The sequence below is a fragment of the Phasianus colchicus genome, chromosome 6 (genome assembly GCF_987193195.1).
Source record: "Phasianus colchicus chromosome 6, bPhaCol1.hap1.1, whole genome shotgun sequence".
Taxonomy (NCBI): domain Eukaryota; kingdom Metazoa; phylum Chordata; class Aves; order Galliformes; family Phasianidae; genus Phasianus; species Phasianus colchicus.
The window spans coordinates 34,564,312-34,590,582 of NC_143441.1; the positions used below are offsets into that span (position 1 = coordinate 34,564,312).

The following is a 26,271-nucleotide window of genomic DNA, read 5'->3' on the forward strand; positions in this document are numbered from 1 at the left end:
ATCAAATCAGCCAAATGTTCCTCAGATGCATGGATAACATTTTCCTCTCTTACTTAGCAAGCACTTAATATTTCACCTATGACCTTGGCTTCTAACTGCTGTAATCAACATTTTGCCAAGTTTAAACATGGGTACTTAAAATCAGCATAAATAAGCTGAGCCCTGTGAGATTTAAAATAAAAAGATTTAGAAGGAAAATAAACAGATATTATGTATTCACTCAGTGTTTCAAACTAGTTCAATTTTGTAATCTCCCATGAAAGAAAAGTGTATTTCATATCTATTTGTGAATATATTTTTTTAAAGGAGGTTTAGAGAATCAAGTGTGAATTTCAAAGAAAAAACATGCTTAGAGATGTCAGTCACGACATCCCAAAGTTGGTAAACAAATAATTTAATACTTATATTTGGATTTTATTTTACTCATTCCAAGAAGCTATTAAAATCTTTTCAGAGTCAACACCTATGCCAGTGGTACCCTGTTATCTCTGGAAAAAAAGTGTGGATTAACCATAAAATAATAGAATGACTTGGGTTGGAAGTCTCAGAGATCATCCAGGCCATGGGCAGGGCTGCCAACAACCAGAACAAGCTGCCTTGGGCTCCATCCTACCTGGCCTTTAGCATCTCCAGGGATGGGGCACCCACAGCTCTGAGCAGCCTGCACCAGTGCTTCACTGCCCTCACAGTGAAAATTTTCCCCCCTGACATGTTTCCTAAATCTCCTTTCTTTTATTTTAAAAGCATTCTTCCTTGTCCTATAAAATCACACTGTGTGAAGTTGCCCCCCCTCTTATTTGCAGTCTCTCTTTATGTACTGAAAGACTGAAATAAGGTCTTCCCAGTGCCTTTCTTCTCCAGTCTGAACAAATCCAGCTTCCTCAGCCTGTCATCATAGGAGAGGTGCTCCAGCCTTGTGATTATTCTTGTGGCCCTCTTCTGGATCAATTGCTTAAGTTCCATGTCTTTCCTTAACTTCGGCTTCTAAGCCCACTGTGCTTTTAGAAAAATAGCTATTAGAGAGCAGGTGGTGGAGCAAAAAATTCTTTAAGGAATAAACATAGAGGAAGCTGTATGTCTGCATAATGGCTTCATTGCCTATATGTAAAATTAGCTTTAAAAAATTCAATTGCATCCTCAAAATAATCCTAAACAGTGAGTTATGAAGCATCTTGTGCCAAAGGTATCTAGGCATTTCTGACAGCAGTGTGCAGAGCAGCTGTTAGACCACTATATCTGAAGTCGTCTACCATGACTTTCATATATTCCATGCACTTAAGTATGAAGTCTGGAATTACAACATAGATTTTCACAAAGGCGGGCTCATCTGATTGGGAAAGGATGAGAAGTTAAGTACAACCCGTGTGTTCTTTTTTTGTGTAGCTTCATAACTATAGTGGCACGAAAATCTTCCCTTTCCTCTTGAAAAAAGTGTTCGTCTATCTCAAGTGTGTGTAGTCATTATGCATGACCTTGTCTTGATCTTTAATAGGAGCCTGAAGGGAAAAAAAAGAACATATTAAACAGAAAATATGGCCAGCTTGGCAGAGGGCAGGTGTTGAATCTCTTCCTTCCAAGTGAAAGCAATTGACATGGTGTGCTGTGGGCTCAGCACAGCTGCTGTAGCTCGGCCTGCATTGGTTCCCTGTGAAAGCAGCAGAAGCTGGTTCACTTTAGCCACAGACTGCTCAGTTCTCTGAAGTGAGTGTTCATGAAAGCATTTGGAAGTCAGAAAGGGAATAGATTAGTTGGTATGGAACTCATTTAGCATTAAGGATGCAAGAGAAAATATTGCCAAAGAAACCAGTGAGAAACGTGTGAGCTGAGTAGATGTAGAAATATTTATGCATTTTATTTTAATTTCTACCCCTTTCTTTATTTTGTACTTTACTTGATCCTACATTAAATTGGCTGTATGGAGCTAGACCAAAAATACACCTGGCCAAGTATTCTATTTATCGTAAGAAAGAGTAACAGATGCTTAGCAAGGAGATAGAGAGCTGAACAAGCACGCAACGCATTTCTCTCCTATACTTCTTCCACAGCCTTCAGGTCTCTGAATGTTATCTTGCTTTCCAGGTTGTTTCTACCTAGATCATTAAAAATTTTCATGATGTAACATATCAAAACCAGATGTTGTGTAGTAACATGCTCAACTTTCTGGGCTTTGTCCTTACCTTTGTAGATAGTGCCTAAACCCCTCTTTTCTACTGCCCAGAATGTCCTTGTTGCTCACCAGAGGTGGAGCAGGGATGAGTTTCAGGTCCCAGTCTTTTAGAAAAGTGGGTGAAAGAAGAGCTTACTGGAAAAACAAGCTGTGGGCCTGCAAGAAGGTCATAGGGAAGAAACGATAAAAGTCCCTGTGTTATGTGGAATATTCTGTCTGATTATTTGTGTCCCAGAAAAAAAATAGACTGGGTTAGTGATTTAACTACAATTTAAGTAAAGAAGAATATTTCAGATAAGCAGTTAGGAAAATAGTAGGATCATTTTATCAAGAGCAGCAGTTTAATCTCAAAGTAATATGTTATTAATTTATCATTCTGTATTAACATGTTAAAACCAATAATCTCTATATTTCCCATTCTACCCCTACTGAATTCTCTCCCTCTCATTTTTCCCTTTTTTTTTTTCCTTTTAGATGAAAGAAAGGACTGAGAGTATGTTGGCTTGCTTGTCTTCTCAGTTGACTTTTTTTTGCCTTTAGACTAAAATAGATAAGCTTTCTTCTGTCAAGCATCTTCTAATTATGTAACTTATTCTGGCTGGTAACCTTCTTCAAATTGCATTAAGCATTCTAGTTTTTAAGTGTCAGTCTAAAATAGACTTCCCAAAACTAGACTAGTTCTTGCAGCTGTTTTCTGCTTGCTTTCCAATTTGTCAAGTTCCATTTTGAAGCATCAGCATAACTGGGATGTGTTATTGCCAAGGAAGAGCTCATTAGTGCTTCAGAGAGTAATCAGAACTTTTTCTATCTCTAGTCTTCCTGATTTACAGTATAAATAGGCAATGAATAGCATAATAGGACAAGCCTACAATGTGGCTGCATATAATACAACAGAAAAACACTAATGAAAACACAAGGAAAACTTTGTGTATCTTTCATGGTAAAATTCTCTAAGGCTTCTTGAAACATAAAAATTCTTTAGGATTTGATGCAACTATGTGTATGGTACTTTTCGCTAAATGAAGGGGTCACCCTGTATTTAAAAAAAAGGCAAACTGCATTTATGATTTGGAGCCTTTAAAAAGGCTGCTTGTGTTGTTTCTTTGTGTGGCAGATAATAAAAATTCTCTCGGATTTCAGACATCCAAACCAGCTGCCTCTGTATCAGGACATAATTCAGTTTAAAAATGGATGGAAGAAATTAGATTTCTATTTTTTCTATTGTATATAATTTATGGAATATGAAATAATTATGGAGGGAAACGCTTTTGATAGGAGCAATGAGTTCTGAATTATGGAATTAAACTGCTTATTATCCAAACTTCAGGTTACCCACTGAAATGTTAGAAAAATTCTTACCTCTTTATATAGACAGTTGCAATAAATATGCAATAAAGAATATTATACAAAATCAGGACTTAAATATTTTTGTGGTATAGCTGTCCAAGGCATTTCTATAAAATATGCATAGTAAGTTACAGCACAGCAGCTAATTTTTGGGTAGTTAACTGCTCTTGATGAGATACTACACTGGAACCATTTTCTCTGTAGACTTTAAAAATCCCAATATACTTTAATCAAGAATGTCAGACATGTACTTTGCTGTCCAGAAGAAATATATTTAGTATAATCTTTACACAGATTATCCAAACTCTTATTGAAACAAGTAAATACTTATTAAATTAAACCATCAAATGTGCTGGGAATCCTGTTTTCACATCTGACATACCCGATTTTAATACTGAAATGTTCTGAAAGCACCAAGTCTTTGCATTTTCTCTTAAATGGTACTTCATTCTAGAATTAAGAGGAAAATTTATTTCTGACACTTCTACATACTTGTGTTTTATTTTTCATTGTGCTTTCTTATATCTATTGTTAGCTGTATTGCCTTCAGTGGGAGTTCTCCTGTTGACACTAGAGAAGGGAGTTGTGTGTGGTCACAGGTTGTTGTGTGATGTCCCTGGGATACAGATGATGATTGAAAGGCTTAAGCATATATATAGAGAGAAGAAATTCATAAATTCCAGAAACACTAACTTAACCAGATGAAAATTCTGTCTGTATTATGTTTATGGTACCATTTCCACCCCAGCTACGTTAAGGAATATCTTGTATCTTCTTACCTGTGCATATCCATGACATGCTTGAGGGCTGTAAACATCAGCTGGTTAGCAAGGGAACAAGAAATGTATATCATTATATGTAACTGATGTAAGAAAAGGAAAAGGAATTAAGTTATTCAGAGTGTAATTTAAAGCTGTTTAATTTTCTTTCAGTTAAGTTAGAAGGTATCCTATCTGTAGAAGCAAGATCATAGCAGATAGACCGCTTACATTACAGAAAGCATTTCTGTGGTTATTGTTAATCAGATTTTTATCAGGAAAAAAGTAGTTTTGAATTCCTCCAGCTATGTTGTTTATATTACTTTGCCTGACCAGTCTGATCTTGATAATTTTAAAACATAGGTAAACTCTCCTCCTTATGATTTATGTATGTTATTCTATTCTAATTTTAAATTTAGCATTTTTACCAAAAAAATTTTTGGTAACCAAAGCACTTGTTTTCTTGGAGAGCACTGAATTTCATTTTCTTTCTGTCATTGGACTTTTTTCAAAAGCTTCAATAATAATGTAAAGTGTTCTTCTAGGGGAGGTTAAAAGACCTTAAAAAAAAAAAAAAAGAAGAAAAAAGAAAAGAAAAAAAGCTTTTATATAAGTGATTAGATACTAAATGCTTCTTTATTTCTTCATTATCTCTTAGAGTATGCTTTAATCCCCAAAATGTAAATTTTATAAAAATAAAAGCACGGTATCACTTTGCACAAGACAAAGCATATGCTGAGCTGATCATGCTGACTGTAAAATCTTATTGGAATACTGGCTTGTATATTTTATAGTTTTGTCTAAGTATTGGAAATCTGAGAGGATTTAATCGCAAACAGATCATATGACATGATCTCTATCAGAGATCATATACTTGCCATACCATATACTTGCCAAGCTTTTTATGAGTTTTCTGGCATAAATAATTAAAAATAAAATTGGTTCTTTGTGGTTATTCTCCCTATTCCTAGTGAATGTTTCAGGGACTGTTCTGTGGGGAGACAAGTGATTCTAAAATCAGTGAATACTGTGCACATCAGAAAAGGGTTTTGAATGATGCTATTCTTTGGAGACCCAGTCTAGAAAATGAAATGATAATCTGATCCATTTGTGATCTCTGACCATAGACAACTACAGTATTTAAAACCAGCTACTGGTGTTTTTGGACATTCTTAGCTATGAACTAGTCATCAGCAGTGAGGATTAACTGTTTGAAGACCAATTGCATGACTAAAATGTCTGGGTCAACACTTTGCCCAGAGGCAGATGACCATAGCTATAATGGAAAAGGAAAGTAGTAAAGATGCAGAATGAATCCTAAGTTTGAAGTTCTTACTTTGTGTGACATCGCAAGTATTAAAATATTTAAAAAGAAAATGAGTAAGGCATTATTTTTTCCTGTCAGTCAGTTTTGATAATTCACCTTCAACCAGATGTTAAACAGCAAGGCCTGGTAAGGCAAGGCAAAGATGAAGGGAATGAGCTGGGATATGCTGTCCCTCAGATTTAATATAACTAGACATTTGGCTGAGTTTCATGGCTGCGTTTGTACCTTCCCTACAAAAGATCTTGAAAATAAAAGAGAAATGAGCCAATCTTTGGACTGAATCTACACTGATTATTCAGCATTTTTCTTTATCTCTAAACCAAGGTTAACCAACTGGCTGCTATTAATAGTAAAGGCAAACTCTGGTCAGGAGTTTCAAAATGGATAAGGAAGAGATGATCTGTGAGTATAATATTATTCTCGTTGGATCTTCTTTGATTAGTCCATCAGAGTATGCTTCAGTAAAATGGATGTCCTGTCAGTGTAGCAGATTTCTTGGGCTCACTACTGAATAAAGTGGGTGCCCTGATAACAGAGGATATTGAAGGTGTACCAAGTGAATGCATTCTTTACTTCAATACTGTGAAGACTCTCCCTCTAGAAGTGAGAGAGTATAGGGGAAAAGAGGACTTCAATTGGCCAAGGAAGATCAATGCATACAAATCCATAGGCCCCTATGCAATAAACCCATGGATGCCTAGGAAGCTAGCAAAAGCAATTGCCAAACTACTTTATAAGACCTTGAAAGGTCATGGAGAAGGAGAGGTCTGAAGACTGGAGGAAAGCCAATGTCAAAAAGTCTTCAAATAGGGCAAGAAGGAGGAACCAGAAAATTACAGGCCAGTCAGCCTCACCTCTGTCTATGAGACCTGGGAATATTCAGCATGGAAAAGACAAAAAGGAAATTATCAATACTTAAATATACCTAATGCGTAGAAGTGGATGGGGCTGGACTCTTTTCAGTGGTGCCCAGTGACAGGACCAGGGGCAACAAGCAGAAACTAAAACATAGGGAGTTCCATATGCTCACATAAGGGAAAATCTTTGCTTGAGTGTGAACAGAGCACTGGAACAGACTACCTAGAGGTTGTGGAGTCGTCTTCTCTGGAGATATTCAAAACATGCCTGGATGCTTTTCTGTGTAATCTACTGTAGGAACCTGCTTTAGCAGGAAGTTGGACTAGATGATCTCCAGAGATCCACATGATCTTTTGCCTCACTACTTCCCACCTCTGGAGGGTTAATTGGCACATCAGAAGCCATGCGATAGAAACCAATACATACTTTAGGTTTTCTTTTCTCATGTGTTTCTGTCTAGTAAGTAAGTGCACAAAACCAAACTGAGACAATGCTGTGTTTGACATATTCTTTTTCAATAGTTTAGCTAGTAACTCAGCTAATGTAATGTGTGTCCTAACAAAAATTTCATGAGTTTTCCTTGAGGAACTTCTATGCATAAGCTGCTGAAAATTCAACTGCTGCCTTTGTCACCAAAAATCACGTGCTACAGTTCTTCAGTGCAATGACTTGATGCATTGCTTTGTGCTTTATATTAGTCTTGATAGAATTAGAGCTCTTTTGGAGCCCTACTTCTTGTCCCTATTCCCCTCCACTGTTTTTGATTTAATATTAACAGGTTTTCCTTGTAATTGCTAACGTTAACAAGACTTCTGTTAGAAATAATATAAATTCTTCCTACGTGAAGTTCAGTTTTATTGGTTTGTTGTGATGAGATGCGTGCAGTGCTTTCCCCAAAAACCAATGCTAAGCTACATTTTTGAAACTGTTATTTTTTTCTCTTAGAGAGATTTGAATCACATGAATTAAGTAATGGCAAAGGGAAGCAAAGAGAAAAATTCCTGGTATGTTATGCTAGTGGTCCCATTTGGATCAGCTCTTAATTATGCAAACAGAACTTCAATTCATCTGTGTTATTTAATATAAGCATATATCCCTGGTTTCCATTCTACCTACAGGTTTTTGCTTTTTGTTGTTTGTGGCTTTTGTTGCTCTCTTGTTTTTGGTATATATCTGCCTTTGCTATCACTCTTTTTGTTGATTAAAAAAAAAAAAAAAACTGTCCTTAAGGCTGCAGTAGTTTGGACTCTTTGATTTATGTATTACAGAGTCTTTCACAATTTTTTACATTGAAGACAAAATTTTATACATTAATCTACTTTTGCTGATGTATTCATAACTCATAAACATTCCAGGTTGATGGTTCAAATACATGAGATGTCTCAGAAGAGGTTTTAATGCCTGCCAGTTTTTAAAATTCAGTTATGACTTTTGTGTAACCTTTCAATAAGAAATAGGCAGTTCAATGTTAAGATGGAAGTTTCTGTTGTGCTCATATTGTTTTCTTATTTGTCTTGGCAACAGGGAATCAAATCTTTTTAAAATTAGAAAAGCTGATGGCTTAACACTATATTGTGTGGTTTTCTACTCGATGTAATTTTGATTTTTAAAGCGCTGAGTGAGAGTGCGATAACTAAGAAGACATTATTTGTAATTATGAAGTTGATAAAACTAGTACAGTAAGATTAGCTTCATGAAATTTATCTTTCCTTTTATACTTCTTTTGTCTGCAGCATCATGTCTTGCTCTTTTATACACTCCAGTGTTTTCTAGAATCAAAAGAAAAAGTCTGATTCCACTTGCATAGCACAGACCTTTTATCACTTTCTGTTCTCTTTGAGCAACAGCTGCAGAAGTTATCAGTTTGCTTTGTTTGGGATTTGTGTTTCACATAACACTTATCTTGATTTTTCATTTGGGTGGTCACAATGTGAGCCATGAATTTTTTTTCTAATACCTAGAAGAAACCACGAAAGCTGACGCAAAGTGATTTCCACTTTTTGCTGAGTGATGTTAGAATTTGATTTTGTCCTCAGCTGCACAAATAGTAGACTTTCAAGAAACTGGATAAGATTTGGATGGCTCTCAAAGCCTCAAAATGCATAGGATTCCTGTTAGTTCCAGTCAAATTAATCATTCTTAAAAATAATAATAATAATAATAAAGTTGTCCTTTTGAGAGCTGTATTCCAGCTATTATGTAAATCTAATAGTCTTTTTTTTTTTGTCTTATTGTTGTTCTGGGTGAAAACTTTCCAATGAGTGGCCTTTGATAGCTGTGGAAATATAGGAAGAAAATATAGGACACCTTTTTATGTCCTGCAAAGTGCTAGCTTAGATGCAAAGGTTAATAGCAGAAGAAGAAAAAATAAATGTGCAACAGAGCTGTCCGCTACTACAGAAGCAGCTTTGCACTCATCATTTCCCCACTGTGGAGTATACAATTTCTTTCTCTAATTGTGAGATTGATTCTGATACCTTAAGGAAGGATGATACTGATTAAAAAAAAAAAATAATAATAATAATACATAACAATATCTAACTTTTAGGAATTATATAGTATCAAAATACACATAATAGCCTCATATATATGATTGCTGCGTTATTATACACTACATGTATTTATATTGATGTAAATGGCTGACAGCCTCTAAACATTAAAGAATATTTAGCATCCTATGATAGGGAATACTAATTGTAAACACATCTGCTCAGAAGCTCTCTCTCAAACTTTGTCTCCTTGAATATTAAGGTTTTCCAGCCTGGAAGCTGTTGATTACTGCTAAAATGCTGTCCCTCAGGCACACCAGCTGCAAGAGATAAATAGTCATTATATCTAAGGTCAAAATCACTTTCTGGTGACATATATTTTGCCTCTTAAACATATCATGCTTGTAAGACCACAGGGGGAAGAATACATGTGCCGTGCTGCTCTCTATGCTGATACATAGTGCACATGATATGCCAGAAATCTCCTGTAATTGGAATACAGAACTATAACTGCAAGGTTCTTGTGCAAAGCAATCAAACTGATCACACAAGCTGTGAAGATCATGAAGTTGCTTCTGCCTGTATATATAGCTACTAAAAAACAGGAGAAATAAAAGCAGTGAATTAGCTTGTTTCAGTGGAAACAATGCTGTTTTGAACTAGATGTTGTTCATACCTGGTAAGTCTAGACAGTATCACCACTTCTGCAGTAGAATAAGATTTTCAAGCGACAAGTTCAAAACAATGCACTAAGTCAAGTGGACATTTTTATTATAACTCTGTATGCTTTTGAATGCTGATATCTTCCTAGTCAAAGGATTAGCATTTCCAAATCTTTTTGTGTCAGGCAGATAGAAGGCCTGGTTGTTTAGAGGCTAATCTTGGGAACTGTAAATATAAGGTTGTTAAAAGCAGAACCCATCTATTTCAGAACCTGTGAAAAAAACATTCTAAGAAAGTTCATTCTCATTTCAGTGCTTCTATCTACTTTGTACACTGGTTTTTTTATTAACCTGTCTCAAACAAAGATTTTATTTAGATAAGCATGATACAACTGTCACTAAATGTGGTCACAAACATTTTACTTTTTATTTAGTCAATTCTTCCATGCATGTAGATGACAAAAACAAAAATCTGTACTCTACATTCTACTCTGGTCTGCTGATATTTTCTGGAAAGATTTGTATTTTGCTTTGCTTTTCTTCTGTGTGTTCTTTTTTCATATTCTGTATCTCTGACAATCCTGACAATTGTTGCAAACTTCAGATTTCTGCAGCCTTCAAGGACAGCTATTGAACTTCAGTGAGAAATTATATGTGGGTGTCTACTTGATATTTAGTCCGATACACAGATAATGTTTCCTATAAACATGTTAAAAATGTCATTTGTAAGAAACGAACCCCCAAATTAATAATATTAATAACACAAACTATCCCTAGAATCAGAATACCCTTTCTTCAAACAAACATCTTCAAAACCAGTTGATCATATGTATTTTGTAAAAAAAAGCTGATGGCTGTGGTCACAGAACTGGAAGTCATATACTAAAAAAACACCAGCATGAAGATTAACATGTTTCATAGCAAGTAGCCATACCACATGCTACAGTGCAGAAACATGAGTGCTGTCATCTCCTACAACAGTTTTACTTTCATTTTTATTTATTTGTGATGTGAGCGTAAAGCTGTCTGTGAAAGTGCTACTATCAATAGAGGTGAGAATGCATAGACTGATCTGAGCAGTCTTTGCTCATTGAACTGATGTGGAAAAACAGCACAGAGAAACTTGTGCTACTGGTGATTAGAACACTTTTATTCTTGGTTGAAAGCTCCCCAAGCATGAAAGAGAGTAATTGAAAAACAAGCAAGATGAGATCCCCTGAAGACATATTCACTTGTTTCTCACAGCCACAATCTCCTCCCGGATTTTTTTGTCACCTTACAGCCAAGTCTGAAAGCAGTTTCATAGTGTTTACAGAACAAGTGTTTTTAATCTTCTTGTTTGCCTCAGTCTCAGAATTATTCATTTTCCCAGTGTGTATTGTATTTCATACCTTTTTTGTATATCTTTCTTATCTTGCTATTTATACTTATTTAGAAACAGCCTGGGTTGAGAACCGATTTTGTTTTCAATTATTAACTTTTCTTCTTGGATGCTGATCAATTATCAGTACTTTAACTATTTTGAAGGTAGTTACAAAGCTTCTGATTTCTATTTTTTTTGACGAAACAGTTCCCAATAGTTTCTCCTCTCTCTTTTTATTAGGTAGGTGAAATTACACAAACTACGTTTCCATGGCATGCTTTATTGTTTCAGGCATATCTGCATTAAGAAAATGTTACAGTGGAAATGTATTCTTTTTAAGTGTATTGGCTTTCAAGGGTAATGTGAAGATCCTTTTTTTAAAACTGTCAATTCATATGAGCTTGAACATCTGTTAATCTAAGAAAAATTCACTCAAATTTTTAATTTTATCTGCTCATTGTCATGAAGACATAAACAAGCTGAGATTCACTCTGAGCTATGCTCAGTATAACTTAGTGGAAATTAATGAAGCTCTACCTGACAGTTGCAGAGTGGGAAATCAGTGTACTGCCTAGGAAAAATAGCTATTATGATGTTTCAAAAATCAGGTATTTCAGTAACTGTTGCAAAATGAAAGTTTCATTGCACGAGATAACACTCAAAAGGCATTGAAACTGTCTAGGTGGGAAGCTTGATATGGTAGAAGTATAATTGGGCTCACTAGTACTTGAACAAAGAGCCACAACAGGCTTCATTCAGAAGGATCTTAATTAAGTACTGTACAAATCTCATTGTTTTTATTTTTTTGTATACTAAGTTGATCAAAATCTAAAGCCTGCCACTAAAATCATCTCTGTAATAAGCCTGTGCTTAAAGGAGAACTAGAGAAATCTTCCAAAGCATTAATGAAGTAAGTTTTGATGTGATCTTAATATGATGTGACAATCATGTACTTAGAAAAAATACTCCTGGGAGATGGAGCTCTTCCTGCAGAATAAACTTTACTTAGTGCTTGTCATAATATTAATATAAAGAGTTCTGAGACCTTTAGAGTAAGTAAGGTAGAGAAGGCATCAAATGTATCCTGAACATCTTTCTTCACTTTTTTCCTACTACATTCTCAATTTGTTAGGTATTTCAGTTTGAGGTGACTACCCTGTTCCTGGGCAAAGTGGGAATTAATCCCCTTTTGCCAAATTATTCCTGAAAAATGGTTTTACGTTTGGGAAAAATCTTACCTCCACCAATATGACATCACAAACTCAGCTAGATGACTTAACGTTCCCTTCCTATTTTTTCTTATCCACATTAGTTTTCACTTTATTTTCATTTTCTATGCCTTTGATTGATTTCAGTCTAATTTATATTGTAACTGTTTTAAATTATTGTTTTGCCATTTTCTTTTTGTTCTGTTGTCTTTATCCTGACTGTTCTTTGCCTGACACATTTATAATTTTCCGTCTCTTATGGACTTAGATTTAAGTTACTTAGGTCTGGCTGTCCTTAGTTAAGTGGAACTAGACTCATAGCTAAGCCCAATTCTAATTTCCATCTGGAACTGCCACTTTATCATTTTACAGTGCAGAGCACATACCTCCATCTGTCAAGTGAAGATGATGTCTCTCATCATGAATTTTGTGGTTCAATCATTACATTTTAAAATCATGCAGACTTCTCTTCTGGAGTAGTAAATAATATTACTGAGTTTGCTGTTTCAATTTTACTCTATAATCTTGTTTAGAGCTGCTAGCTTATTTTCCTGCTTTTGTCTGATTAATTATTTTGGCAGATAGTCTTTTCTGTCTAATTCTGAGTGCTTTTTTTGATATGGGAATTACTAGAGTTACTGACTGCATTCAGCTGCTCTTTGGCACCTCTTTAGCTGTGTTTTTTCTTGTCTTGTGTATAAGATTAGTGCAATAGAAGGGGGAAAATAAATTATCTTTTGCACCTCCTGGCCCCAAAATAGTATCCAGTCAAAAAGACTTCCATTGTAGCATTGTTTGGTGTCATCCAGAGAAACAGGCTTAGTGGAATTGCAAAATGTCTCTTGAACTGAGGGGAGTCTAGCTCCTTAGTGCAAAATAGAAAACAGTGAATTTTATTTTCTACAATTGCTACAGATCACAACATGGCACGGCAGAAGGATGAAGGAACTGAGTGATTACATTTTTAAAGGAAAATTTATCAGCTATTTCTCATTAATAAATAACTCTACGTTGTTGTATCCTAAAGTATTTGTTCTGGTGTTACTTTGTGTGTATTTGCCTATAAGTGATTAAAATTGATGTGAGTATCTGTTAGCATCTATGTGGTTATAAATCTGTTTATATGAGATTCTACTATCTGAGTCACAGTCTCAAGGGACAAGAAGCCAGTGATTCCATTTCTGGCTTGTTTGCCATTTCTTTTTTGATCAGGTTTCTCATCAGTATGAAAGGAATGATTTTCACATTTAAAAAAAAAAAAAAGCAATGCACTATGGTAATATGTAGAATTTGTTTGTAACTTTACATTCACCAGTAGATTTTGTCATGTTATAAGTGATGGTGTTTTACATTTAATATTGCCCTACACTTTCTTCTTTCTAATTCAGGTCATGCTTTGTTTTAACTCTCGTTAACTTATCTCATTAACGTTTAACCTTATACCTGAATACAATGTATGTATGGATACAGAATGAGGTTCTACTGTACCAGAATCTTCCTGACTGTCAAACATTTGAGTAAATTATTTACCCATTCAAATATCTCTTTGATGCTTTTTTTAGCAAAACAAGTTTATGTTAGGAATTTGTCTAAAGAAATATTTTTTTTTCTCTCGGTCTAGCTTTTTTATTCCTCTTTAAAAATCATGGTAAGATAGATACGGTCCCACATTTTCCCTGCATATATTATAAAGGTACGTATATACAAAAACTCTTCAATTTATTCCTTGGGAGAAAAGTGAATTCATCTTATGAGATCGATGCAAAGATGTAATTTTGTTCAGTTGTTCTTTCAAGATACTAAGACCCCCTATCTCCTCCAAGGACTAGAAAGTTCTCAGCCTGGTGCAGTTTACTTTCCTAGAGAAAAGACGTGACAAATTGCATTCTAACTGACATGGTTCTTGATGCTCTTAACACAGAAATAGCTTCTAATAATCCTACTGTATACAAATATTTAAGGAACTACGCTGCTACAAACTATTTTGTTTTCTGGATTAGTTTTGAAACAGTAAACAGTGCTGTGGAGATGCTTAAGACTGTTCTTTAACAACTGCTGAACTGTGAAGAAGAAAATATTAAGAGCATCATCTTAGGGAATTTAAGTTGATGTAGTCAATCTTTTTCATTGCATTTTTCCTGAAGTTTTATATCTGTCTTCCTAATTGTATTGGCAGTCCCTCTTTTTTTGATTTTGACCAGGTCCTTTTTTCAGTATTACATTGTTTGATATTTATCGAATGTACAGGAAATCTTCTTGTCTCTGAAAGGAGTTCTTTTTCAGTGAGAAAAAGGAAACTATAAGACAGAAAGTGGCAAGAAAATAATAAGGAATAATGGAAGTGTTGAAAAGAAAATGCTAAGCTCTTTATCAGCTGTGAATTGCTACTTTTCTCACATTCTGCAGTTATGCCAATTATGCAACCACAAATATAGCAGATCAGCCAGCCAAAGTTAAATAGCTTTGTAATGAAAACATAAATTGTTTTCTAGTATCATGTTCCGAAGACTGATTTTATTTGAAAAGAGGATTTTTTTTTTGTTTGAAACTCTTGTATTCCAATGAAAAATAATATTTTTCTGCTATATGTGTAAGACAACTTTCTTTTTTACATTTTTCATTCACTTTTCTCTCCTGTCTCCTTTTAAAATAAGGTATGGTCTTCTCTCCTTAAAACCCTACAAATGATCTGATTTTCATGGACACAAACAAAAGGTAGGTTTGTCTTAACTAATGGAGTACTTTTAATATCAGTTTAATTAGAGAGGGAAAAAAGGATAATTTTACATTAAGGTACACACAAGCTTACTTGCCATGCATCAACTTGACTATGATAACTGATAATTTCTGCGCTCTTCAGATGTGATAAATCTTGAGTTAAACCTACTTCACGGTTAAACATGATTAAGTAGCTTCTTAATACTATGGGTTTGGAAAGGACAGATTGACTTAGCCTTGTTAAACTTGTGTCAACTTGATCACGTCTGAGTCTTCAGTAGTTTGAGATGTATTTTAAACTAAGCTTAACTACTCTCTATGCATACTTCAGATTAAAATTGAATATAGGTTCTTTAACATCACTTGCATTGATTTAACCTAATGGAAACTGAAATTAAACTAATATTAAAGCATTGTAAGAAAATCTAATTTTGCCATCCAGAAGAAGGGTAAGATCAACGTATTGAATATTCCTGGTTCTAGGGGCAAATAATTTGAAGGAGAAATGCTGCACATGCTCTAAGGTTCATAAGAGGAAGGTAGGCCCCCTTGAGCTTAATGGAGCCTAGAATTCATTTAGCAAATCAATTGTTTAACTGGAGCCTCAATAATGCAATTGAAAACCATAATTTGATTATCAACACAGAAAAAAAAAATGTCACTAAGACATTAGGTTTAGTCTTAATTACTTTCTTTGTGTATAGGTAAATGTATCCTATGTGTGTTCTGAGTGCCATCTTAAAGTGCTTTAGTATGGTATTTGAACAGCTCTTTAATATATACTGATATATTGGAAAAACGAATTAATTGCATACTTCCTTTTCTTAGCAGCTAATTGTTAGTCTTGCAGAAAAATTATTGTCAGCTTACTTCACGAAATGAAAAGAATTTTGTTCCAAAAGATCTGGAGTGGTATGTTTTTTTATTTTTTATTTTTGCTAGCTAAAATAATGGTAAACTTTGAGTCATGAAAGTAAGAGAGGAAGTTAGTCATCACACGTTCAATAATGAGGCAAGAATTTCCTATACATGATGCAAATTTTAAAAATATTACTATTTTTCATGAATAAATAACCATAGCTGGTTATAATTTTGAAGCAAAGTTCTATGTTTGTTGTCCACAAAAGAAATCAAATTTATTTGGAATAGGATAAACGTTTACACTGTAGATTTATGTTGCTGCCTGTAAGTGGATTTGTTTTGCTGTTTCAGAATTTTGTATGTTCTTAACATTGAGCTAAAACTAGAAGTTGGTAAATGTAGGGAAGAATGAGTTAAGGATGGTTGTGTCCAGGCTGACTGTTCAGATGAGCCCATCTGCCTCTTTGCATCCTTTAAAGCCGCAGACATGTCTAAGAAAATGTCTGCGGCCTGTTAATTGACCTCATTCTCATTTTTATTGATTTTGATTCATTTTTTTCATTGCATTTAATCAAATCAACAAGAACAAGATAATTTAATTTGTAATTAATTACGAGTTCTCTTTAATATTGATGAGCTACTTATTTGGACAATTCTACCACTGATAACTCAAAGTTCTGCAGTGATAGCAGAAAATAACAATTTTTTTCCCACAGATATGCTTTTACATATTTGCATTTTAGATGTATTGAGATTTCTTTGACAGGATACAATATTATATCGTAACAGTGGTCTAATTGATGTGGTAAATGGGAATAAACACAATGTTTATAAATTCTATACAAAAATTGAGTCCCAACTATCTTAAAAGTCCATTTTGTGCATTAAATCTATAAAACCTATATTCTCACCTGCAGTTGTCCAAGAAACCTTGTGATACAATCTTATGTTCTTCTTAGTGCCCTTGATGTTTCTTGAATTATATTTTTTATCTGTCATTCAATTACTGCTACATACTTAGTGACTCTAATCTTCTTTTATGTGCGCACCACATATATAGAAGAGTGTATATGCATTAATATTGGTTGTAGAAGTAATATGCTGCAAACAGGGGAAAGGTCAGGTGTACAAAGGATGCCAGTGCATCAGGAAACATCTGAGTGCAAGACAGGTTCAACTCTATCAAAACCAGTGGCCTACTGAAGGGGTGGTTGCCAGCTTTTTGTCCCTTGTGCTCCACGCATTCCCTTCCAAGCAGAAAAATATTTTGGGATCTGCCTCAAGTCTTCAGCCTCAGATATTGCATTGTGAACTTTCAGGCATCTGTCTCCAGTCACCTGGAAACAGCAAGAACCGTGCACTTGATCTAGACTCTAATATGTCTGTGCATATTTATTGATGCCACAAAAAGCCAAGCTGTTTGCTCTATGTTCTGTAGCATAAAGATTAATTCTGGAAATCTTAAGGTCCTGACTAAACATAGAGTTTTTTTAACTGGAGTTTTTCTTCTCAAATAACACATTCAACAAAATTAAATCCAACTATTCTTCTGAATGTTGAATTTGATTAAACTTTGTTCATAACACGTCAACCTTCTGTGAACAGAAGTAACTCATCTCTCTACAGCCATATTGTGGAAAATTAGGTTTTAAGGTGTTCTCTACATAGCAGGCTTAACAATTTCACACAGGCGAAGGCCATAGCCACTATTGTTTATCCTAGCTCACTCTCAAACAATGTTTTCATAAAAATCAGGAGAAGTTTTACGTTGCAATAATTCTGTTTTTCTCCAGCTAACTTCAGAATGTGTCTTCCTGATAACTGGTGTTGTGTCGATGTGGCCTAGTCATGCAACATCTTTGTTCCAGGGCCATTTAGTGGTTCACTCCACAGAAATAATGATCCGTTAGAAGATACGTAAATATATGCATGACTGCAGAACACAACTGTTTCAGAGGCACCTTTGTGTCAGAGTCAGACAAGCAGAGAAGGTCACATTTCTCCTGTTCACTACGTATCCATGTGTTGTTTTACTGCTGCCAAAAGGAAGCTTATATCCAGTGCTTGCGCTTATCTGGTATTCTGTGGTAGTTTTTGTCTATGCTGTTCTTGAGACTTCCTTGTAGTGTGCTTGCTTGTTATGTGAACACGATGGAATTATGGGGAACAGAAGTGTTCTGTTCTTGGATACTGCACTTTAGCTGCCATCTTAAAACTGAGTTCTTTACTTAGTTTGTATACACACTGATTTTAGTTAGGAATCATGCAGTGTGCTGTGGCTGCTGTTATTTGAGAGTTTTGCATCTTTTGTACAATGGCAGTCTTTTTGCCTCTGACACTCTTTGAAGATTGTCATACTACTGTTAACAACTGATACCAAGCATAAGTTGGATCAATTCCTTCCCAGCTGCTTTTCTCAAAAAGAGGATCTTACAGTTGTAGCAAGTGATTCTAAGCTTATTCTTTTTCTACAATTGGTCAAAACAAAAGATTACCTCTCCTTTCCTATGTTGTGTCTCCTCTTCTATCATGTCTATTTCCGTGTGGATGCTGATACACCTACGTAGGTGTGCATATTAGTGGGAGAAATTTCTTAAACTTCTTCCTGGGCTAGGAGATGGGCTCTATGACCACAGATGCAGTGCTGTACTAAGTGTTCTATGCTAATAATTTCTGAGTGTACTGTAGGCCGTTCCATCCTCACTGTGAATGAAGCTGAGAAAAGTTCACATTCAGACTCAGCCTTCAGATCTGTCTAGCACATTTCATTTATGCTATTAGCAATCTGAAACCTTTTGTTGTCTCGTACTTCTTCCCAGTCATGGCTTATTGTTGACCACTGTACTGATGCAGTCCCTGAGTACCAACCATATTTAGTTTCCTAGCTATAATGCAAAATGGGGCAGAGACATTAATCAAATCTCCAGAATAAAAAGGTAAGCTTCCAATTCAAAGGAAAAATCTTTCCTTCTACATCTGTGTAAGTGGCTCATAACTTATGTCAACTGAGAAGTAATAGGAGCGGCAGGCAGCAATTTCCTTTCAGTGGTCCATGCAAGGGGAAGGCACATTATCTGTCCAGAGCTCTAGTGACAGCTACTGTTGCTTCTCTTCCCATCCCTAAAAATGCAACAAAACAGAAAGGGACTGAGGGAGCTGTTAAACCTGAGGTTATTTTGAAATATTTCACTTGGTAACAGTAGTTACAAATTGTCAAATCAACTGTATTTGATTATTCATTTATTTTTCCTTCCTTTCTTCTTCTGTTCTGCCCTCCTAACCCTTCAACAGTAACATGCTCTGTATACTGATATCTATTCTTTAATTTCAACAAGGAATGAAGGAAGTTCAATTAGGTATGAAAACACTTTTTCAATTTTATTTTTGCTTTTTCTTCATTTTTTAATGTTACTGATGGAGATTTCTGCTGAGGCAACATTTTAAACTCTTTTATGTAACTAAAAATGATGTTTTTGCGAGGGTCAAGATACAGTATTTTTCCACATCAATTCTCCTAATTGTTCTTTCAGATGAGTTTACTGTTTTTCAAAACCTATGTTCTAGCCATCATGATTTAATCTAGAGCTCTTCAACTTGCTGGTAATTTTCAGTAATGGTAGTGTCTTCATGCTGTTGTCAATTAGAGCTGGAATCCAGAAAGAGCTTTGCAAACTGTTCTTTATTTTAAAACATTGTTTGTCAAAGTAATGTAATTACAGAAATGCAATTGATTTCCTTATAGTTGGAGATCTGTGTTAGGAAAGCTAAACATTATAAAACAATATCACTGTGCTTCCAATGCCAGGAATAGGTTTAAAAAAATCTAATGAAGGTTCAAAACCATTTTGATAAGAAAAAAAAGAAAACAATAACACAACCAAACGAAACCAGAACTACAGAAATCTTTAGTTCTGAATTTAAAACAAATCCTCCCTTGCCCCATTATAGATAACAGCTTGCAATCCCTGCTCAGACAGGTGATCAGAAGGAGTAGATTCTTTTTCCTTGCTAATTTCCAAACATTTCTTCCCACTGACTAATGTGTCATTTCTGAACTGTTTTGGTGCAAATCAATCAACATTTTCTGACAGAAAAAATTTTTGGAATGTTCTCATCATAAATTTATCTTGAAATGTTGTTCTTGATTGTTGTTTAGATTGAGGAACAGATCCTCTTCCCTTTTCTACTCCCAGCCTTGGCAACAGGAGAAGTCTTTGTCTGTAATATGCTTGCTTGTAACACCTCTGAAAGAAGCAAGGTTTCTGTGTTGGCTGCCATTTACGTGGCTTTGACGAAAGACTTGAGCTGTCTGAGAGAAGTGACATGGTAAAGCTGGAAAGCAAAACATAGACTTCCATGTATATCTGCTCCAATGACTGGGCAGGTGATTAGGAAGGGAGATATTTCCCCCACTGCATCCTCATCATGCTTCACCATACTACAGGTATAACAAGACAGAAGCTTCAGATTTGGGGCTGCAATAGTGTTGGTTCACTAAATATGTATCCTTCTGGAACTGGGAGAGAGGATCAGTTCCCTAGCTTATGCACAGCAAAGCTTTTTGAAGAAGATATGTTTATATGTTTGCTATAGCATGCTATCAGTTATACAGGAGTATTTCACATATTCCTGCAGTTCTGCATTCCTTTTGCATTCCTTAGGCTCTGTCAACAGATCAGCATTTTGTTGGCTGACCTTTCTGCTTCTCTCTTGTTTAGTCTCATTAACCTTTGAGGAATGAAGTGGATGGGACAGCAGGTAATCAAAACACAGAAAACCTGAGAAGGTCACTGCAATGCAGTGTGCAGCTGGATTTCACATAATAATAGGGTTTGCATTTCCCATCTTGGCTGTCACACTCGTCTCTTCAACGTTTCAGAAGGGAGGAAGAACAAGATGTTTGATGTCTCTGCTAGTCCCACAGGTGCACTGCTCATCTCCTGAGCCCAGAAGGGTCTTTGCCTTGATCTAACTTAATCTCTTGACATACAAGTGTTCACTATACCCTTGTACCAGTGGGGAGTTATTTTGGGCATACAAGCCAGAAAGGACCGATAGTTTGCTCCGACAGACCCTCCGCTTTGGATGACATCAGGAATAGAGCTGTGCAGCACTGTGTAGCATGCCTGTCCCCCCCCATGTAGACATTGTTGCTGTTAATCTCTCCTGTGCAATGCGTTGCCATAGTCTTAGCTTTGATACTGTCACATGAGTCTCTCAGGGGGTGAGGAACACTAAGCCTGTACTCCATGGGGTGTTGTAAAGCTGTGAAAACCAGGTCTGGCCCACTCTGCTAACCTGCTTAGTGTAAAATAAAAACAGTGGGCAGTCTAGAAATTGGGTGTGTAATGTATGCAAGATATGCTCGGTAACACTTCCAGTGGGTGCTAGAAGTAGTAGTTTGCATTAATGTTATTTCAAGGACAGTGTTGTGTACACTGGAGATGTAACTAATCACATCTTTACGTTTGGGCATTGAAAATTTCAGTTTTCTGCTTTGCAGAACATACTGAAAGATGCTCCTTACTGGGATTGGGAGCCTTTGGATAAACCTCTGTCTCTCAAGTGATGAGAGAACTGCTGTTGGTAGAATTTCCTTATTTGGATTATTCCAGGGGTTCAGTTTAATTTCTTTAGGTCAGATTAGCTCCTTAACTTTGATTTCAATGTAGGAAATCTGTCAAAGCATGGCAAAATCAGGAGTTGAGTTACTTTGAAATGTTAAACAAACAAACAAACTATGGAAGGAATGATAAGAATGATTGGAGAATAATAGATTTGAGGGTGGTTTTTTTGTTTGTGTTCATGTACTGCTCCTTTAGGAGCACTGCCCATCTTCTGAGGCCATAACAATGTGGTCTGGATCACACCAAGCCATATACCTGGTGTGACCTGAAGTTGTCACACCAAAGTCAGACAGATTGGATGAGTCAGAAATAACTTGACATGAGCTATGGAAGATGATGCAGAATTTGCTGTGATATGGCTTTCTGTATGTGATTGATGTTAACAATTGTGGGTAGAAGCAAGACAAAACAAAAGAAAACAAGAAAGAAAACAAGAAAAATCCACAAATTTGTCACTGATTTTATTCTGACACAGCTACTTTCCTAGAGGAGAAGATAATCATTTAAAAAACAATGAAGTGTTTCTGACATATGAGCTTAACAGCTAAAAATGCAACTTTTACAAGGAAAACTTACAGCAGTTTTTCACAAATTGTTTAATTAAACTGGAGCAATCAGTCCGCTCTTGTGGATACATTAGTTTCTCTCACAAAGAGAGAATTTGCTTTGTAATCTTACAAGTGAAAAGCATGTCCGAAAAAGTTTTTTGTGATAGTTTAACTACTTCAGTATCAAACATGACCAGTAATTATTCCAGCACAACTTTCTCAGGACAAAGAGCAAATGCTTAGCAAACAGTTGTGCTTGTGGAGGAGCCTCATCTCTTTTTTTTTTTTTATCCCCTGCCGTTTGCTGTGTGCCATTTGCCATCCAACAGCTCACCTGATAAGATGGGTTGTATGGGCAAGACAGATTTAAGTAGACTGAAGTTGCATGTGGGAGACTGCCTTTGCAATGACGGAGAGATGAAAGCAGCAACACCCAGTCAGTGACAAGCAGCTGAGAGAGACGGTCTTCTTTGTGTATCTATATATGGAGAAAATATCTGTCCTGGCCAACAAACAAATGAGCACAAAACAGCCCTGAAATCCTGGCCTTACCCAGTCTGTATGGCTATGTCAGAAATTTGCAGCAATTGAACTAATGCATAGTCAGTAAGTTACTGTGTTTAACTCCCACAATTGAACCATCTTATATGGATTACCTATTAATGGTGGTTACTAGGCATGTATTGTGAATATCTACACAATAACTAATTCTAAGTATGTGTAGGATGGATGTAGACCAATATTGTTTAAGAAGTGTAACAGCTAATTTGTCATACCTTAACAGAAATGAAAAAGTAAACGCTGATTAAGACTGCATTTTGCAGAACTGCTTTAATATGAAGAGAGGAAAACTTCCAGTTCATTACTGTTCATCTTTTTACTTTGGGGAAAAAAAAGAAAAAAAGTTTTGTTTAAAACAAATATCTAGGAACTTTAATGATTTCTTATTTCTATATGTCAGTCCTTAACTATGACAGGGTAATCACAATCTTGAATGAGACCCATGATCTTACTAAAGTTTTAAAATATAGTAAAATTTAAGCAAAGCATATTTTCATGCCTTTCAACTGTCTGTTTTTAAAAATAAAGAGACAGAAAATCAAAGAAAGATGAAGAAGGATTTTTGTAGGGGGTTTTCTGAAATATATCGAAAGGGAAATAACATTGTTGATATTGGTTCTTCTATAAGGCCTGTATATACTTTGCAGTTTTAAAAGCATAGTACTTTGTGGATGCAGGATGTTGTGTTATAAATGATGTTCCAAAGGTAATGTCTTCTACCTTATTATATTGGCCCATATTGTCAAAGGTGGATGTCAGTGGTATGGCAGTAGGGGTTGAACTTACCATCAGTATTTTGTTACATGTTGCTGTGTGACAGAGAGGCAGTCTGACAGGATGGCTTCTGACATGGAATTACACATGGAGCAAAGGTATGGAATTGAATTCCTTCATGTGGGAAAAAATGGCACCCACTGACATTCATTGATGCTTGCTGAACATTTATGGAGACCAAATAGTGGATGTTAGCACAGTAAAGTGGTGGGTGGTGCATTTCAGCAGTGTTCACAGTGATAGTGGAACAACTTCACGTCATGAAATATTCACCAGCAAAGTGTGACATGAAGGCTCTTGTTTATGGCTGACATAAATGCATAGCTATAACATGAATTTTTGTTGGTGGCTACACTGAAAATTAGTGTTTTGTAGACTGAGAAATTCCACTATCAAATAGCATTATTGTGCCCTTTTCATCGACTGTAGTTTCCATGGAAATATGTAGGAGGTATTACTTTCAGAGCAACCTATGTATTTATCTAGTGAAAGTACGTATGTTATTTTGGAGAGATCAACTATGATAAGAATATTCACCTACCTCTCTAGAGCATTTCCTCTGATACCAGTGGCACTACTTCTAAGGATAAGATAAGCAGGATTTGGTGCTCTGAAGGTATGCTCTGGCTATATTATATTAGCTATTGTTGTATCTTACATTTCCTGCTTAGGAAGAATTGTGCAGCAAGGCAAAAGTGGACTATAAATGGTGTCAGTCCAGAATCTGAGAACTCACTGGCATTACTCATGTTCTTTGCTTTTAGCACATGCTTTCCTGTGTCTAGTCTGGAACCTGGATCTAATGAGGGTCTTGGGATTAGACAACATCATCCTGATAGAAAATCTGAATTTCTTGTTAGAAAAATCTCTAAAACTTGAATCTAGAAATGAAAAAAAAAAAAACAACTACGATATAGGAAGAGCGGTTTGTTTCAAAACGGCTGTATCTGAGCACTATAGTGCCAGAACATGTTGTTCATTGTGTGTGTTCATTGTGTGCACTGCTGAAATTGAAGCAAGCTGTCAGGCAGGAAACAAAGGAAGTGCGAACTGCTGAGCCCTACTTTTGCAACAGCTTTCATAGCTGATGGCAGCACTGAAGCGCTTGGTGAATAATGAGGTGACCCAAAACAAAGTCAACCATTTCTGATGCAGTAAATACAGTGACATAATTGTCTGTTAACTAAGCAAGGAAAACGTTTTCTTCATTACTCCATTTTCTAGTTTTTCTTTATGCGTATGCCATGTCTGAGAGCCTTAATCCCTAGAAAGCAGCAAAACAGCTTCCTCCAAATCGGAATAAAAGAGGCATGAGGGAGGAATGAGAAAACCTCGTTTTAAATAAATTTGTACTTAGCTAAACAAGATTTAAATGGTAAAGATAATATTTATGTCACTAGCTATGTAATTTCTCTCTACCATTTAGTGATGGTATTCTGTGATTTCAGCTGAAACACTTTTGTGCTACCTATGTTGCCATGAAATAATTTGCAGCATTGAATCTCTCAGGATCTAAATCATGTTCTGGCATTGCTGGGCACATGGCTGACCCAGCTGCTAGGGCCTGGGCTGCTGCCCTCCCTGTGGCTGTGATGCAAAGGAAATGGAATACAGTCTCTTTAGGTCTCCTGGTAAAGCTATTATCCTGAAACCTAAGTATTTATGGATAAATTAAACCATGTAGGAAAAAAAAAATAAAGGCCACATTTCTTTGGCTCAGCCAGATCATGTTCATGGGAGTCCGTTGTACACTGTGAATTACAGTATTTATCCCACGTGCCACAAAGAAACATTCACTTCACGTGCCAGTCATGTTTTAGGTAGTTCTAAGTCCGTATTTTTGTGATCTTCCTATTGCAAGGAAGAAAGTGTTCTCCAGGACTGTGGAACAGTTCATGCTGACAAAGGAGTGCAAAAGGCAAAGATTATGTCTTCTGTAAGACAAAGAGAAATGTGAGTTTTTTTAGTTACTGATGGAGATGAACAGGTAGTCTGATCTTCAAAGCTGAAGAAGATGAGATAATGTGGAAAGGTATATAGTGCTGCTATTTGTTGCTATTTGAGGACACTCCAGACTTTATCAAAAGACTTGTTCAGACTCCTCTGTACAAGGGAGATCAGAGGCAAGATGAACATGTGGAACATTAAGAGTAGATCAGACAACTGAAAAGTAGCAAAAACACAGGTGGTGTTCTTCTGAAAGAAGAAAAGAAAGCTGCAAAATATCTACAGTAATCTCTACTGACAGCTTTACTTCAGTATTTTTTTCTTCAGCAGTACTCGTTTTTCACATTCTATTATTATTATTATAGGAAATGTCTTTTCACTTTTTCTCTGATTGTCCTTTCTTGTCCATAAAGCTCAATGCTGTTTTTCCAGGATGAAAAGAGGATGTGCGCCACTTGCTGGCATAATACTCCACATTTTGCCAGCCCTTTAGCCCTGCCTCTTGAATTCTCTTGCATCCCCTTTGGTCCCATACACATGTGGAATATCTGGTAAGGTATTTGAATGGTTTTTGTTTGTTTTTTTAATACTACTGTATGTATGTAGACACTTCAGTGCAATGTGATGTGATCACCCCTAGAGGATCACTGTATTGTCTTTCAATATTTGTCATTCTGTTTTTCAGAATTTAGGTAAATATTTCAGTTTCTACTAATCTTCATGGTACTACCACTGTTCTAAGGCATGCTCTTCAGCAGGGCATTTAATAATATTGTGATTTTATATTTAAAATTTTCAGATTTTTTTTTCTGATATAAGAAAATGCCTAAAGGAAAAACAAATTGCTGCCTCTTATGTCGTTAACTCTTCTGTATTCAATTAGGTACAGCAGTCCATAGACTACTTTATGTTTAAAAGTATTCATCAACCATGGGTCATATATCGAAATAATTCACGTTTGGAAAAATATCCCCTTTGTCCAAAACCATGATTTGGAGAATGAAAAAGTTGTTCCTTTTTTATTTTCCATCTTAGTCGATATTGTTCAGAATTTAT

At 35.8% G+C, this 26,271-nt stretch overlaps 1 long non-coding RNA gene across 5 annotated transcripts in view; it reads left to right on the forward strand.

Annotated features, from left to right (window-relative positions):
- LOC116243271 (uncharacterized) overlaps positions 1 to 26,271 on the forward strand; it is a 45,197-nt gene that overhangs the window by 11,378 nt on the left and 7,548 nt on the right. For 2 of the 5 annotated variants that reach the window (XR_016467520.1, XR_016467519.1), the window contains exons 2-6: positions 13,801 to 13,872; positions 14,834 to 14,894; positions 15,381 to 15,436; positions 15,726 to 15,809; positions 25,648 to 25,766. This is a non-coding gene — a long non-coding RNA (uncharacterized LOC116243271). The remainder of the gene's footprint in view (positions 1 to 13,800; positions 13,873 to 14,833; positions 14,895 to 15,380; positions 15,437 to 15,725; positions 15,810 to 25,647; positions 25,767 to 26,271) is intronic. The other 3 variants (XR_016467523.1, XR_016467522.1, XR_016467521.1) reach the window with 3 other exon arrangements.